The following is an 18,253-nucleotide window of genomic DNA, read 5'->3' on the forward strand; positions in this document are numbered from 1 at the left end:
TACACCCCAAAGAGTGCAACTGTTTTAATAGTGTAGGGTTTGGAGCGGTAATCTGTACGGTAACGGAACGGAACGCATCGCGTCTGGCGCAATTTCCTTGAATTCGCAAGCTACATGAGCGGCGTGGCAAATATGTGTCCCTCAACCCCCCCCCCCCCTGTTTCTTTTGCTTCACCCTTGAAATAGTGTACACCTTTTGCAGTGTATATTTGTCGCACAATGATAATTGTCATTTGCCTTGCTTGCGTTTCTATCATTGAAAACTCGGCGCTCTGTACTCTCTGGTCGAGAATGCTTGGTCACACTGATAACGCGCAAGCCGTTCGTTACTTTGAAATACCGGGCTTGCCGGGTTAAAGAAAGGAAACGTAAGCATGGCAAATGACGACAATTGTTGTCGGAGAAATAATACACCCCAAAGAGTGCAACTGTTTTAATAGTGTAGAGTCTGGTGCAGTAATCTGTGCGGTAACGGTACGGAACGCATCGCGTGTTGCGCAATTACCAGCATTCGCAAGCTACTTGAGCGACGTGGCAAATATGTGTCCTTCAAACCCCCCCCCCCCCTGTTTCTTTTACTTCACTCTGGAATTAGTCTACACCCTTTCCAGTGTATATTTGTCGCACAATGATAATTGTCATTTGCCTTGCTTGCGTTTCCATCATTGAAAACTCGGCGCTCTGTACTCTCTGGTCGAGAATGCTTGGTCACACTGATAACGCGCAAGCCGTTCGTTACTGGGAAATACCGGGCTTGCCGGGTTAAAGAAAGGAAACGTAAGCATGGCAAATGACGACAATTGTTGTCGGAGAAATAATACACCCGAAAGAGTGCAACTGTTTTAATAGTGTAGGGTTTGGAGCGGTAATCTGTACGGTAACGGAACGGAACGCATCGCGTCTGGCGCAATTTCCTTGAATTCGCAAGCTACATGAGCGGCGTGGCAAATATGTGTCCCTCAACCCCCCCCCCCCCCCCTGTTTCTTTTGCTTCACCCTTGAAATAGTGTACACCTTTTGCAGTGTATATTTGTCGCACAATGATAATTGTCATTTGCCTTGCTTGCGTTTCTATCATTGAAAACTCGGCGCTCTGTACTCTCTGGTCGAGAATGCTTGGTCACACTGATAACGCGCAAGCCGTTCGTTACCGGGAAATACCGGGCTTGCCGGGTTAAAGAAAGGAAACGTAAGCATGGCAAATGACGACAATTGTTGTCGGAGAAATAATACACCCCAAAGAGTGCAACTGTTTTAATAGTCTAGAGTCTGGTGCGGTAATCTGTGCGGTAACGGTACGGAACGCATCGCGTCTTGCGCAATTACCAGCATTCGCAAGCTACTTGAGCGACGTGGCAAATATGTGTCCTTCAAACCCCCCCCCCCCCCCCTGTTTCTTTTACTTCACTCTGGAATTAGTGTACACCCTTTCCAGTGTATATTTGTCGCACAATGATAATTGTCATTTGCCTTGCTTGCGTTTCCATCATTGAAAACTCGGCGCTCTGTACTCTCTGGTCGAGAATGCTTGGTCACACTGATAACGCGCAAGCCGTTCGTTACTGGGAAATACCGGGCTTGCCGGGTTAAAGAAAGGAAACGTAAGCATGGCAAATGACAACTGTTGTCGGACAAATAATACACCCCAAAGAGGGCAACTGTTTTAATAGTGTAGAGTCTGGTGCGGTAATCTGTGCGGTAATCTGTGCGGTAACGGCACGGAACGCATCGCGTCTGGCGCAATTCCCTGCATTCGCAAGCTACTTGAGCGACGCGACAGATATGTGTCCTTCCCCCCCTCTTTCTTTTACTTCGTTATTGAAACAGTTTACATCCTTTTTAGTGTACATTTGTCCCACTATGATAATGGTCATTTGCCTTGCTTGCGTTTCTATCATTGAAAACTCTGCGCTCTGTACTCTCTGGTCGAGAATGCTTGGTCACGCTGATAACGCGCAAGCCGTTCGTTACTGGGAAATACCGGGCTCGCAGGGTTAAAGAAAATAAATGTAAGCAAGGCAAATGACGACAATTGTTGTCGGACAAATAATACACCCCAAAGAGGGCAACTGTTTTAATAGTGTAGAGTCTGGTGCGGTAATGTGTGCGGTAACGGCACGGAACGCATCGCGTCTGGCGCAATTCCCTGCATTCGCAAGCTACTTGAGTGACGTGGCCATTATGTGACCTTCCCCCCCCCCCCCTCTTTCTTTTACTTCATAATTGAAATAGTTTACATCCTTTTTAGTGTATATTTGTCCCACAATGATAATGGTCATTTGCCTAGTTTGCGTTTCCATCATTGAAAACTCTGCGCTCTGTACTCTCTGGTCGAGAATGCTTGGTCACACTGATAACGCGCAAGCCGTTCGTTCCTGGGAAATACCCGGCTCGCAGGGTTAAAGAAAATAAATGTAAGCAAGGCAAATGACGACAATTGTTGTCGGACAAATAATACACCCCAAAGAGGGCAACTGTTTTAATAGTGTAGAGTCTGGTGCGGTAATCTGTGCGGTAATCTGTGCGGTAACGGCACGGAACGCATCGCGCCTGGCGCAATTTCCTGCATTCGCAAGCTACTTGAGTGACGTGGCAAATATGTGTCCTTCACACCCCCCCCCCCCTTTTTCTTTTACTTTACTCTTGAATTAGTGTACACCCTTTGCAGTGAATATTTGTCGCACAATGATAATTGTCATTTGCCTTGCTTGCGTTTCCATCAGTGAAAACTCGGCGCTGTGTACTCTCCGGTCGAGAATGCTTGGTCACACTGATAACGCGCAAGCCGTTCGTTCCTGGGAAATACCCGGCTCGCAGGGTTAAAGAAAGGAAATGTAAGCAAGGCAAATGACGACAATTGTTGTCGGACAAATAATACACCCCAAAGAGGGCAACTGTTTTAATAGTGTAGAGTCTGGTGCGGTAATGTGTGCGGTAACGGCACGGAATGCATCGCGCCTGGCGCGATTTCCTGCATTCGCAAGCTACTTGAGCGACGTGGCAAATATGTGTCCTTCACCCCCCGCCCCCCTTGTTTCTTTTACTTCACTCTTGAATTAGAGTACACCCTTTGTAGTGTATGTTTTTCCCACAATAATAATTGTCATTTGCCTTGTTTGCGTTTCCATCATTGAAAACTCGGCGCTCTGTACTCTCTGGTCGAGAATGCTTGGTCACACTGATAACGCGCAAGCCGTTCGTTACTGGGAAATACCGGGCTCGCAGGGTTAAACAAAGGAAACGTAAGCAAGGCAAATGACGACAATTGTTGTGGGACAAATAATACACCCCAAAGAGGGCAACTGTTTTAATAGTGCAGAGTCTGGTGCGGTAATCTGTGCGGTAATCTGTGCGGTAACGGCACGGAACGCATCGCGTCTGGCGCAATTCCCTGCATTCGCAAGCTACTTGAGCGACATGGCAAATATGTGTCCTTCACACCCCCCCCCCCTTTTTCTTTTACTTTACTCTTGAATTAGTGTACACCCTTTGCAGTGAATATTTGTCGCACAATGATAATTGTCATTTGCCTTGCTTGCGTTTCTATCAGTGAAAACTCGGCGCTGTGTACTCTCCGGTCGAGAATGCTTGGTCACACTGATAACGCGCAAGCCGTTCGTTCCTGGGAAATACCCGGCTCGCAGGGTTAAAGAAAGGAAATGCAAGCAAGGCAAATGACGACAATTGTTGTCGGACAAATAATACACCCCAATGAGGGCAACTGTTTTAATAGTGTAGAGTCTGGTGCGGTAATGTGTGCGGTAACGGCACGGAATGCATCGCGCCTGGCGCAATTTCCTGCATTCGCAAGCTACTTGAGCGACGTGGCAAATATGTGTCCTTCACCCCCCGCCCCCCTTGTTTCTTTTACTTCACTCTTGAATTAGAGTACACCCTTTGTAGTGTATGTTTTTCCCACAATAATAATTGTCATTTGCCTAGTTTGCGTTTCCATCATTGAAAACTCGGCGCTCTGTACTCTCTGGTCGAGAATGCTTGGTCACACTGATAACGCGCAAGCCGTTCGTGACTGGGAAATACCGGGCTCGCAGGGTTAAACAAAGGAAACGTAAGCAAGGCAAATGACGACAATTGTTGTCGGACAAATAATACACCCCAAAGAGGGCAACTGTTTTAATAGTGTAGAGTCTGGTGCGGTAATCTGTGCGGTAATCTTTGCGGTAACGGCACGGAACGCATCGCGTATGGCGCAATTTCCTGCATTCGCAAGCTACTTGAGCGACATGGCAAATATGTGTCCTTCACACCCCCCCCCCCTTTTTCTTTTACTTTACTCTTGAATTAGTGTACACCCTTTGCAGTGAATATTTGTCGCACAATGATAATTGTCATTTGCCTTGCTTGCGTTTCCATCAGTGAAAACTCGGCGCTCTGTACTCTCCGGTCGAGAATACTTCATTACACTGATAACGCGCAAGCCGTTCGTTATAGGGAAATACCGGGCTCGCAGGCTAAAGGAAAGGAAACGCAAGCAAGGCAAATGACGATTATTGTTGTGGGACAATTAATACACCCCAAATAGTGCAACCGTTTTAAGTGTGTAGGGTCTTGCGCGGTAATCTACGCGGCAACGACACGGCGCCGGTCGCGTCTGGCGCAGTTTCCTACATTCGCAAGCTTCTTGAGCGAAATGGCAAATATGAGTCCTTCCCGCCCTACTCCCTTTTCTTACTTCCCTCTTGAAAACTTTAACATTCTTTGCAGTGTATATTTCTCCCATAATAATAGTCGTCTTTGCCTTGCTTGCGTCTCCTTTCTTCAGAACTCGACATTCGGTATTTCCTGTCGAGTATGCTCTGTGAAACTGATAACGCGCAAGCCGTTCGTTACTGGGAAGTACCGGGATCGTAGGGTTCAAGAAAGGAAACGCAAGCAAGGCAGATTGCGATTATCGTTGTGGGACAAATAATACAACCCAAGGAGTGCTACCGTTTAGGAGTGTATGGTTTCACGCGGTAATCGGTGCGGCAACGGCACAGCGCGCACCGCGTCTGGAGCAGTTTGCTACATTCACAAGCTTCTTTAGCGACATGGCAAATATAAATCCTTCGCTCTCCGCTCCTTTTTTTTATTTGATTCTTCGAATATTTGTCCCGCAACCATAATCGTCATTTGCCTTGCTTGCGTTTCCTACCTTAAAAACTCGCGCTCTGTACACTCTAAAAATTTTAACATTCTTAAGGGTGTAAATGACTTGTCCCATGGGTGACACCTTTTTTGGGTGTATTGCTACACCCCAAGCAAAGGGGTGCAAATTAACACCCCACAAAAGAAGGGGTGTTAATATGGTGACACCTTGCCTAAGGGTGTAAAACAAACAACACACTTTCTAAAGGGGTGTAACACAGACACCACCTTTTCAATATGGGTGTAGCATGGACAACACCCTTTCAAAAGGGTGTTATCCTTGCAAATATTTTAGCGTTTACTACCGCCATGTAGTTAATGGGCAGACTAGCTGTTGTGAACGCTGCCTAGCCTTAGCTATGGTACTACCTTGTTCAGTGTGAGCCAGAATCTGTGAGGCGTCGTCATATTGCGCTTCTGGTCCGTCATGTGGTAGCATAACGTGCGACCCTTTCAGGCAAAAAATTTAAGTTTCATGATGGCAGAAATGCACACATCCTATGCTTTTCGTAATCTTCCTCTGCAGTGATAGTACACTGCCGGCAGGATGCAGAGCGCAATAACAACGGGCGCTGCACTAAGGACACAGGATCTCCCGCACCTTGGTGGACCAGTACTTATCACTCCGTGGAAACAGCACACAACCAAAAGCATGGTTGCATGCATTTCAGAAATAATTAAAATCTCCACTTTTCTTGGTCAAAAATTTTCGCAACACCAGCTCGACCAGGAGGGAAAAACACCACAGCTCGTTGTCGTAGCTCATATTGAATGCAATAGAGCGCAAGCAATGCATGAATTGGCGACGATAACAAGTGCAGTACTACAGAAGCATACGTTTGCCTGTGAAGCAGTTTTTTGCCGTTTTAAGCACACATTTTGTACCTCTATTCATCAAAGTTGTCATTTATCTCCACGGGATGCTTCTACTAGTACTTTCACATATATGACTTAAAGGTAGCACCGAAAGCCAAAGAACAAAGTGCAACAAAGCGCTTCCACTTCGAATATTGTTTCAGCATTTACGAACAAAACAGCATGTGTAGCTGTGCAGGCTGTTCAATATATAAGCATGCACTATTTCCCGAAATATATGTATGCTCCATTTACTGCCAGTGACCTGCTTATACCCAATAGTTTAGTTTATTTTTCACCATGTGCTTGCATTGAATATCCCACAGGCATTGTAAGTTAAGCTACCAGAATAACAATCAGCTAGTCTAAGGTTACCTAATTGAACAAAATCATTGTAGAACTTGTGACGAAATGTCAGAAGTATTCAGTATTTCATTAACGAGAAATGGTTACATAATAATGTTTGCACATTTTAATAGTAAAAAGGAAGATAAAGAGTAAAACCATACCAATACAAAGACATAGGCACCGAATAATGGTACAGGCTTGTTCAAATAAATTTTAAGCAGAAAAGATTTTTTTAATATAATCTCACTACGAACTATCACATGTTTTCATTCGAAAAGCACTGCATCTTATTATAAAGTAGAAAAATAACCGGTCACATAAGTAAGAACAAGTCTGAGTGTGTCTATGTTAACACAAGGATAGAAAGTTGGGCGAGTTGGTACAGTAACATGATCTTGAATTGTAGCGCGAAGTGACACGTACACACACTAGAAGCAGACCAGGATGAGCGCTAACTCTCAACTAAATTTTTATTGAAACGAAGAACATATATATATATATATAGGTGACTGCAAAAAACCGCAGCGTAAGAACATGACAAGGTATGAAGACATCAGTTAAAATATCAGGAAGTAAGGAAGTAAAAAAAGGAAACAACAAAAAGACTACTTCAGATTAACACACGTCTTCTGAAGATACTGAAATTCGCATCCTAACAGAGACAAAGATGCATGGCTAAGGCAAGTCTCTCCCAATCTTTTAATGTGCAATGCCTCTCTATCTATTTGTTGTAAAAAATTGTTTCATATTGTGTGGACATGATTAGTAATGGCAAACTTAAGAGCTGAGTAAGCTAGTCATGTCCACACAATATGGAACAGTTTTTCACAACAAATAGGCTCGAGAAGGCTAGTTATCCTGTGCACTTATTATCACTAACCTGCGAAAAGCTTTTAAAATGGGTAAAAGGCCAGGCTAAGAAACAAGAAAAACAGAAAAAGAAGGTTTGCTGTGGTGCCCTATGTACATAGATTATCAGATGGTTAATGGAACGTGGCCAATACATATGATGTGGATAAAGTTTTGTCGGCCCCGCAAGTTGTCTATCATGTGCCTATGATAAATAGGAAACTTGAACAGGGTGGCAAAACAGAAAAGATAATTGCGGCGTTAGACATGTGTCCCTTTTTGTGCCTTGTAACACTGGTATAGTTTATCAGATTCCTCTCAAGTGCGGGAAGACTTACATTGTACAGAGCGGCAGGTGCATTAATATTAGACTAAAAGAAAACAAACATTCACTTTACAACCCTAATGCTTCACATCTAGCATCACATTGTTTCAATTGCGGTTGTAAACCTTTGTTTGAAGACACAAAAATTCTTTCGAGACAAATGTCAAACCACACGGGAAATAATCAAGGCATTCCAAATTAAAAGATTAGGAGAGACTTGCGTTAGCCATGCATCTTTGTCTGTTAGAATGCGAATTTCAGTATATTCACAACACGTGTGTTAATCTGTTAATCCTTTTTTGACTTCCCTACTTCCTGACATGTTTAACTGATGTCTTCATACCTTGTCATGTTCCTATGCTGCGGTTTTCTGCAATCACTGCATATATATATATATATATATATATATATATATATATATATATATATATATATATGTTCTTCGTTTTAAGAAATATTTAGTTGAGAGTTAGCGCTCGTCCTGTCAGCTTGTAGTCTGTGTCCGTGTCACTTCGCGCAACAATCCAAGAGCATGTGTGAACAAAACATGGCTAGTAATAACTAGTGAGCACTGCACAAAAGTTGAATATGAAAAATAGTAATAGTAAAAACATATACTTGCATAGACAATATATAATAGTATAGACAATATTTTGCAGCTGAACTGCAAAATATTGCGAATATCACAAAGACAGCATAAAAACTGGGCAGGACAGAGCACTGACTGTTAGTTATAGTTGCAATATGCACACCAAATCAAGACATAAAAAGGCAAAACTAAACTGCCGGAAATGGTCATCTCTCCAAGAGACCACTGAGGAACAAAAGGTATACTTTTTATAATTCCATCTCATAGATTACTGATCTAATTAAACTTGACACATGACCCCTTGTGTGTAACAAATGCCCTGTTCTCATTAAATATGCATGATTACCAGCCTTGGTGAAAGAATGACTTGCAGTAATGTTTTGAACCCCGCTAAAAATGCTGCTTGTTCTCAACTTTCTTTTCCGACAGCACACTTGTGGGCAGTTGTGAACGTAGTTGCCTATAGGGCTCAAACACCATGTTTTAGCTGTACAGGTACTGTCTACCGAACACCTGGTTCAACATAGCTTGCATCTCGGAATGTGCAGCCACACTGGTGGCACAGCATTATTTTTTCAACTTGCCAGTTGATAAAGCCTCAGCAGCTGCAATCCCCTGCGATTGCTCGTAAAGGTGCCATAAGGTGAGGCAGCAAACACAGATACCACGTAGCAAAACTTTCAGAGTGCATTGTGTGAGTTGAGGTGTGTAATTTGTGCTTTAGTTTGGCAGCACTGCCACCTTCACAACTATTCATTGCAGCTCCTAAATTTCAACATCAACAAAATTAGGACAGTTCCTTCAGTATGGTGGCAGATGCTCAGCTGCAGGCTTTCTAGAACCATGCATTATTTTCAGACAGTGCCAGTACAGCCCGTAGCACATCTTTCAAGCACTCCAGACAAGTACACCGATTACACTGTACACAGAGCATCTGGTGTCCATTTACCTATAGAGGCAAGGTAGCCCCTAGAACACGTTTTGTGACAGGCATGCTGGGCACTTTGTCCCCTGAAATGCAAGTGCCATTTGGTACTTCAGTGCCTGTATTGTCCTTTACATCTAAATGAATATTGAATACATAGTAGTAACATGAAGACGACAAACAAAAGCCTTCAGCCACCAACTGTGTGGCAAATCTGGGTGCAAGCTATTCTCTTATCAAGTATACCTGTAGGCAATGTGACCAATGTGCTCCCAATATGTATGAGGCATTATCATTGCAGAGTTGTAAGGACATGACAATCCTAGGATTATTATGTTCTTGAGGCTTTTTTTCCCCACTTTCCATCTTTTGAAACGTGTATACTGTAGTCATGAAAACAAAAATGCTACAACTGGCGTGTGATAAGTTTTGCGTCTTATTTCCTAGCAGCTCATTGAAACGAGCCACGATGACAAATTCAAATGCTGTTACCTCATCAGACATACAAATTTCTTACACTAACAAAACCAGATAGGCATTAGAGTGAGCATCACTTAAATACATTACACTGGATGAAAGTTATTGCACCACTTTGTGCCAGGTAAAATTGTTAGAAAAATCAAAAATGTTAAGATTCTACGGCCAACCGTGAAAACTAAATAAAAAAATTGTTAAGCATTCTTAAACGGGTACAGGAGCTTTACAACTGGCCGTCTTGGTGATGGACATGCAGATAGATGAGCAGCCATTCCACTGAGACGAGAATGTTGAGGACTTCGCATGGAAGTCTGCGAGACACTGCAGAGTAGTTCTTGGTCCACATGAAGGAGGTTGCTTGCATACACGTCGGGGCCACCATACTGAATGCATGGTGTTACCGGAACCTTTTCCCCCTGCATTGTGGTAAAAAAGAGGTGAGGCATGCAGACAGGACACGAGAGTAGAGAAGTGAACACGAACGCGAAAAACATTAAAAATTTCATTAAATTGTTTTAATAGATAAAATTTTTATACTATGTGTCATTCATTATGAGGGTTCATAACCGCAACATATTTCATATATAAGCAGGTAGAATTATCAGCTTGGTCAGTTTGTACAAGCTCGTTTGAGGCAAGAAATCGAGTTTCACAAACACAACCTCAACATTCTTGATTGAAAAAGGAACACCTCAGATGACATGCAGTCCTTTGAATGGGAATTGCACAGTTCAAGAAAAACAAATTAAAACTCACACACCAATCCCGAAAAAGCAATAAGTACCTACTACTGCAAAAAGCTAATTAATTGATAGGTTTTAGTAGCACAAGGTCATCTTTGGCCAAAGAGCACCAAGTCTATATTGCAAAAGATAAACTTAGCGCATCTTTACAAAGCAAATATATAAAGATGACTAATGCCTCTCTGCGCTACAGTTGCTTTGCTCTAGCGTGAAGTCATTTTAATGCATGCACACGTACATACACACGCTACACCCAAGTGTAACAGCTGCAGAATTAAAATTGGGCAGCAACGAAGTCGCAACCTTTAACCCTTGATCCCAAGCTGTACTAGTGACTGCAGGTAGTACCAATGTCGCCAATGACGAGTCGCACTCTTTCTGCCCGATGTTATGCTGCTCTTATTGTCAAAGATGAGTTACAGTCGGCATTGAGGGAAAGCTGCCCTCAAGAGCAGCTCTTATTTTTGTGTTATTTCTAACCAGAGACCAATGAAGTAATATATTTTTAGAATGAGAATGACACCGAAAAATTGAGTACGTAAAAAATTTGGAAAGTTTGGTACATTTTTCCGGAATTAACTTGGGGGTTAACGGTTAAAGCGGCAATCCAGAAACTAGAACAAGTTTTGACATGTTTGCTACCAGTGAATGCTAGAAAATATGTTGGCATTCTGTAGCTTTGTCCAACAATGCAAAATGGATTCTTAATAACTGAGGAAATAAATGGAAAAGTATCATGAAGTATATTTCGTGAATGTAATGCAGAATCACTCAACTTCTGTTACTATATAATCTCCACTTGATTAACCTGCACTCCCTGAACTAGTTCAGGAGGTGCTGCATTTCAATACTCATTCCACCAGTTCAACGTGGCAGCAACTGCATGTTGTGACTTGTTTTACTTAGTGCAGGCTTTGTACAGGGCGAGTTCACAGCATTCCCTGCACTTGGACGAAAGGTAGTGCATGTTTACGCAGCAGGTGTGGTGCCGCTTCTGCAAGAGTGAGGTGCAGAAATCAGTTTCATACAATAATTACTAGAGGGAACTCTGACATTAGTGTCTACAGGAGATCAAACAAGAACGGCTGTACCAGCATGGAAATTATGGGAAGTACATGGATTTGCCTAAACTTCGTCTGTTTGGCTTCAAACAGCTTTGTGACTTTGTAAACTAGTCATTTTCAACAATATATTGTGTGATAAATAAATAAACATTAAAATCGTCCGACGACAGGATTCAAACACAGGAACTCTAGAACAGAAGTCTGATATTGAAACCATTAAGCCACGGAGGCATGTAACAGCAAGCGAGTGCAACGCCCTGATGAATTTATCGGGGGCATACCAGTGCCTTGAGACGTTTGGCACCTTTCGATTTGGCCACCTGGACAAGCTCAATCGTTGCAATTAATAGCAATTGTGCGTGTTGGCGCCGTCTTCTGCACTTCGAAGAGTATAGACTGCGCTGAAATTTACGACAATAAGATTTATATAGCGTATAATATACGAAGCCACAAGAACGTCTGAATTCACAAGCACGAATATCAGACAAATCCATGTGCTTCCCATCATTCCCATGGTGGTACGACTGTAGCGCCAGAGTTCCCTCACGTAATTACTGTAAGAAACTCTATGGCAGAAATAACCGAAGTGCCTGGCATTTTGTTCTGGAGTAATAAACAAAGTTTTGCTGTCCCATAAATCTTACTGGTCATTAATTCCAATTTTTAGTGCAGTCACACGTCTAGTAGGCAATTGTGGTATTTTGCATAAACATTGCAAAGCCAACTGTGATGAATGTTCACTCTGGTAAATTGTTTATGATCGAGTAGCATAGACTACTGAAGCAATCTCTGGAAGGCAAGTGAAGTAATTTTCTTATTAGCAGCCTTTAAACAGCATTCGAGCATATGACACATGCACCTCAGACATGCAGATAATATTTCCTTGACTCAGCAAGAAGCGATGCTTCATGTTCCACGAGGCTACTTCAATCAAAGCTGTAATGGTGCTCTCTAAAAACAATACCAATGCAGATGATCCAAATATTTTTCAGGGGCAACAGTTATGCCTGAAATCATGCTAGATTCGTTTTTTTTTTAACACATGATCAGACCATGTTAGAAGTGCTTCTTAAAATCCTCCTATTTATTAGACTAGTCATATATCTGTACACAAAGGCTACTAATTAGGTCCCATGCTATAGCATCATCTTAACAAAAACTTCACTTAGCAATACACATGCTGGGATAAGATTTGAGACCACATTGAGATGCTGAACAAAGTGAACTCATTATTTTTAAAATGAAGCTACTGTTCTTCCAAATGAGAAGAAAGGATACTGAGGGTCAAAATTTTTCTGAATCACAGCTGGAAGATGCCAGGGAAGGCACGTGAAAACTTATTTGTAATTTTCTATTTAAATGTAGAAATGATAAAGGGAAATGAAAATGGTAAAAATGGTAGGCATGGGGGGAGAACGAACCTACAGCATTTGCATTAGGCATGCGATGCACTAACCACTGTGCCACCGAGGCAGCATTCAACCGTCCACAATGACCCCTCAGATTGTCGACGCTCGAACACGGGCGTAGTACCACAGTGGTTAGTATATCACATGCGTAATGTGAAGGTTATGGGTCCGTTCCTCACCCACAGGTGGATATCTTTTTTTCCACTTTAATTTACCTAGAATTTATCATTTCTATACTTCATATAAAAAACTTAAAACATGTTCCTGTATGCTTTCCTTGGCCTCATTATCTGCTGGCTTCTTCCAGTTCTGTTACTTCCAACACTTATACATATTCTAATCTGGTAAGTAAACAGCTTTTGCATGATGCTGGAATGCAATATAAAACATTATTGCAGGGCCGTGTTATGTAGAATGCCTTACATTGCCCAGGCAAAGTGTATTAATGTCAATCTGAAAAAAAAATTCCCACTCTAGGCAGAAATGCTGTGTACTGCTGTGTGCAACAGGGTTTAACGAAAACAACTTGTTCAGAAATAAAGCCACCAAACAACGAGGAAATATGAAAACTAGATGAAAATTTGTGCAGTTGCATGTTAAAAATTTAGCACAGCAACAGATGAAGACATAATGAAGGAAGCGCGAGGATGGTTTATTTTGGACACACGAGGCAATATACTTGAAAGATGCATATGAGCTTACACGTGGAGAAATACTGTTTATGTAGCAGCTAAACTACGAACAGGCCTAGAACACACTGATACAAGGTGTCGAGCATGTAAATCTTATCATGCCCTTAAGTCAAAGAAACATGGCCGTTTCGCATGATTCGCTACACATGGCTGGCTCACACAACTTAGCCACTGCTGTATATGCCTTGTAATTACCAGGTGGTCTGTCTGACATGCGCAAGCTTTAAATATGTAAAAGTGCCACGTAGCTGGACAGCACCAAGGTAATGTCGTTTGCCATTGTTTTGAGGAAGTGAAACCAATTCTTGCATATTTCCTAATTAGGTAATTAGTTATTAACGATTATTTAACTGCTCAAATATTATATTCAAAGCAAAAGTGTCAGTGCGAAAATTGTAGAGCATCCTGAAAAATTCCCAATCCAGCTTTCTACTGCTCAATAGGTGCAACAAGTTTTTTTTTTCAAGCTTGAAAGAAGCCAGTGAATACATGCAAAAAGTGCCGTGCAACTAACCACTCGTGCATCTGAACACCATTTGGCTCCTCCTTTCATGCTTGAAAAAAATTTTGAAAAGAATATTTTAGAAATTGATTATTTATTATTATTGACTATGTTTTAGGCGAAATGCATGAAATGGTGTGACTGCCACCTCCATTTTCGGCGACATGAATTGACTCCATTTTCATGTCCAAATCCAGCTATACATGGTGCGTGTTTTGAGCTGGTTCTGTAATTTAGGCTGGTTTTGACTAATTGAAGCTTCGCACCCTAATAACGGAGTCATGCTAAAAAGAAATTGGTACATAAATGGTCGCTGTCAGTACTCCATACTCCTTTAACTTAGTGCAAAGTGCTTGTGAGCCAAGAAGTTGGTAGTTCTAAGAAGTTTTTCTCATTTTGACCTGGTGTTATAGCCCACTTACTATGATGCCATGCTGCTCAGCCATGCTGGTCCTAGCTTCAATGTAGGCCATGGCAGCTGCCCTCCAATAGGGGTAAAATGCAATAACGCTTATGCACTTAGATTCGGGTGTACATTAAAGAAGGCCAGGTTCCCAAAACTTCAGGTTGTGACTTTCGAATGTAAAAGCCCATAATTTAATTTTAAAATCTAAAGGTGCTTTATTAGGAGCAGGGGCATCATTTTGAGCTTTTACTGCACTGCCATGGCACCAAGAAGCTCCGAGTAAGTAAAAACAATTTCTTAGACACTGTACATATCTTGCAAACATTTACAAACACTTCTCTGCATGCACCTCTGTTGCTGTTATATTTAGATCCGTATGCCAAGGCGGGTTATGATGTTAGGAAATGTTTCAAACTTGTTTTTTTTTTTTTACCGCTTTAAAGTTATTGGTTATTTTGCATCTCATTGTGTGTCGAACGCACATTTCAGTGCATCAATTTCTTCAGAAAGTGCACTCCTCTTTATTTATTTGTGCATGCAAAAAGGGTTCAGATGAACTGCTTTCTGAAGATCTGTATAACAAGCAAAAAACAATTCTATGTAGGCTGCACAAAGAGAAAGGATGGGTTTGTAAATATGTTATTTAGTTCTTAAAAAAAGAGGCAGCTGTCAGTGTTCTGTTCCAAAGTAAAAATTGCCCCTACCTGGCTCTGTTTCATTTTCCGATGTTGATGGTCCATTCGGGGGCACTCAGCTGATAGGCTGCATTTTGGCCATGTCGGGTGTACTGTCACCAGGCCCAAGGTTGATCGACATCCTCACCAAAACTCGAGTCCAAACGCTATAAAAGAAACATCTCATCATTTTGCTATCAGTTTTGTCATCTTGCGTGTTTCACACACGGCCGTAAGTGAAATATTTCGTCACTTGTATACTAAAAAAAATTCAAGCATTTTTTGGCAGCCAAGCTGAATACACATAAATGGAGAACATTAAAGAGCAAATGGAGTTGTCACATTAGATTGATCAAGTACAGCAGAAATGGAAATAAATCAGTGATACTGTGTCTGTTGGCTTTGAATGCAAGAAACGTAAAAACAGGAACTTGCAGCCACGCCACTTTGAATTTCCCGCGTTTGCTACACCTCACAACAAGTTTGGCATCGTCCGGTACTCGGGGATAGTAATCGCTTAAAATCAAGGTGAACGAGCGTCCGCATAAATTAACAGGATACTTAACCGGGCAATATTGGCGCATAAAACAACTCACGTAGCGAAGCTACTGTCAATTACCCGATGACGCATCTGCGGGCGGTGCGGTTTGGGCGAACAATTCAAAAAGGAATGAGAATCACTTGTTTCACGCCTACTAAGCTAAGACAGAAATTGAGTTTCTTAACTATACTGGATATTTACGCTCCGAATAAAACGCTGGAAATTTCGTTACGTCACATTGCATACGTATGAAAGTGAGGAAATTGCTTTTATTGTATTCTGCCCAGACGGCATTCAGCAGCTACCACTCTCATGCAACAAAAGCATGAAAGTGCTACTCGCGGCACGGAAAACAAACATATACAGCGCCAACGTTACGCTCCTTAGAGTTGGAACTAAGCACGATCAAGCCAGTTAGTTTTCTAGCTTTCATAACGCCATGAACACGACCAAACATCGCGCGAAACAACTGTCTGCTCTCGAAAATTATTACCGCTTCCATTTATATACCTATCGCTGCCACAAGCAAAAGTCAATGGGCTAGCTGTCCACAAGCCGCAGATTAGACAGACAGCAACATATTACGGTAACGTAAAACAATTTCCACACTGACTTAGCAGCCGCGGTGTGCTCTAAGTGCCACAGTTCTCGTTTGCCGCTCGGAATTCACACCATGATGACGGGCACTGCATCTTTCACATGAAATATTGCACGCTTTGCTCCGGAGCTCAATAGGAGGGCGAAACGCATTTGCACGTACCTGAAATCCGCATGCCGGAACCCCGTCGACGCTTCCGATAACGGGGCACACAGCCATACACCCGTACGGCGGCTTGACTTGGACGTGAGGCACTTCTATCAAATATTTCACTAGCGACATGTTTCACACCGATTGCGCGAACACAAGAAAATGCCGCAGGTCGCAATACGACGCCGTGCACCCGTGCATCTACCGATGAGCTGCGTGCGCGGACTTGCAGAAAAACAAAACTATGACAAAACGGCCGGCGCGAAAGGATGGCGGCTCTCGTTGCGGAGACGAAGCGGACAATGAAGCGCGAATGAATGTTGCCAACTGTTGGTTCCGCGTTATGCCGGCGGTGGTGGCTTTAGTGGCGTGTGTTGCGGCTGTCTAATTTTTTTATTTCTTTTCCCCAAACAGTATAGCTAAGATCAGTTCTTTGTGTGAATTTTTAACTCTGTCGTTTCGCATTATCTTTTTGTCTTTTTATGCTATTAAGCGGCCAAGTGTGGCCTCCCAGGTTCGCGCGCGCCAACTTCGCGCGCAAATCTCGGAGGCCATAAGACTACGCGTGAGGAAATGCCGTTCTCGTCGTTGTTAACGTTTCATCATCGTTTCTTCAACTGAGATAGAGGAGTAGTGTCCCTTTTCCCGGGGTTGGGAGGGGGCGATCAAGACGGCATCGCTCAGCGGGGGGCGGGGCTGGTGTTGGTTGTTATCGCGAAATTCGCGAACCCTGCGATTTTTTTTCTAACGTAAGCATTTCTATACTTACCCAACAAGAAAAACCATCTGTCCGTCAGTCCGTACAGCACGATATCTTTCAAAATAGAACCCGCAGCAGCGAGTGAATTCACCTTCGTGCTAGCTCTCGCTTTAACGCGACCGAAGCGGCGAGAACACTGCGCTCACGAAGCTTTCAGCTCATGCCGCACTATGCGCTTTCCGCAGATCACTTTCAAGATAGGTGTACGCGCGTCTGTTTTCAAAGCGAAGTAAACGGTGAGAACACAGCGCGTGAAGTTTTCAGCAGTGGGCACACACTGTCCGCAATGCAGTTCGCTTTCAAGATACGGTTCGCGCGGCCGTGGCACAAGCAGCCGCCGCCGGAGAACGGTTGATAATGGTTCGACGCGGATAACGAAGAGCGATAACGGCTCAAAACGAACGTAACGTCACCAGCGCACCTGGCCCCGCCACCTGCAGTACTTTGCTTGCGCCATTCACTTGGCGCCGCCGACCACAGCAGCTCGTGTCGCCGCAGCGCTGTCGCTTATACTCGTCGGATCAAGTCTCATAACATTGATAACGACATGGACTGCGTGTGGATGAGGAAGAGTCACAATGCTTACGCATACTAATGCCATCTTCGGCTGGTCGCCTCTGAGCGCTCTGGAGCGCTCTCGCGAGCGGCGTTGTCTTCGGCTGGTTGAAAGAGGATGCGCGCCCTGCGTTCGGCTGGTTCTTCTCGATTGATCTCCTCCATCTTCGAGCGCTCTGAGGCGCTCCGAGCCCTGTCGTCGGTAGAGTCACTGGAAAAAATTTCAGAGTACCGCATTCGTTTTCCCCGCGCCGCCGACGCGTTTATTGGCCCAACCGTACCACGTGACCTTGGGGGAGCCATATACCTTCCAAGCGCCTGGCGGGCCGGCTGAGTTACAGCGCAGGTTCCCTAAGTTTTTTGTGTTCTGATTGTCGCGCTCGCGTTTGATTGCAAGGAAATCATGCCTAGCTACCACGCCTTCGAATGCAGCAACCGAACTGAGTCTGGAAAGACTTTTTTCTAGATTCCGACCGGGAAAAATGACCGAGAGCGTCGTTCTGCGTGGTTACACAGAACCGGCCGGGAGAACTTCAAGCCAACAAAAAACACGCTGCGAGGTATAAGTACACCTTGCTTGTGCTTTTCGGCACTGTTTTAGAAGATATTTAAGCGAAGGAGTTCACTGCAGGGATCGTTCGCG

At 43.3% G+C, this 18,253-nt stretch overlaps 1 protein-coding gene and 1 long non-coding RNA gene across 2 annotated transcripts in view; both read right to left on the bottom strand.

The window, feature by feature from the left end:
* LOC126518611 (cGMP-dependent protein kinase, isozyme 1-like) overlaps nt 1–18,253 on the bottom strand; it is a 648,418-nt gene that overhangs the window by 118,890 nt on the left and 511,275 nt on the right. The gene's annotated exons all lie outside the window — the stretch shown is intronic.
* LOC129381758 (uncharacterized) lies at nt 7,976–16,884 on the bottom strand. Its single transcript, XR_008609878.2, has 3 exons — nt 16,308–16,884; nt 15,037–15,173; nt 7,976–9,932 (listed from the first exon to the last, which is right to left on the bottom strand). It is a non-coding gene; the product is annotated as an uncharacterized lncRNA (long non-coding RNA).

This window comes from Dermacentor andersoni, chromosome 1 (assembly GCF_023375885.2).
Source record: "Dermacentor andersoni chromosome 1, qqDerAnde1_hic_scaffold, whole genome shotgun sequence".
NCBI classification, from domain to species: Eukaryota; Metazoa; Arthropoda; class Arachnida; order Ixodida; family Ixodidae; genus Dermacentor; species Dermacentor andersoni.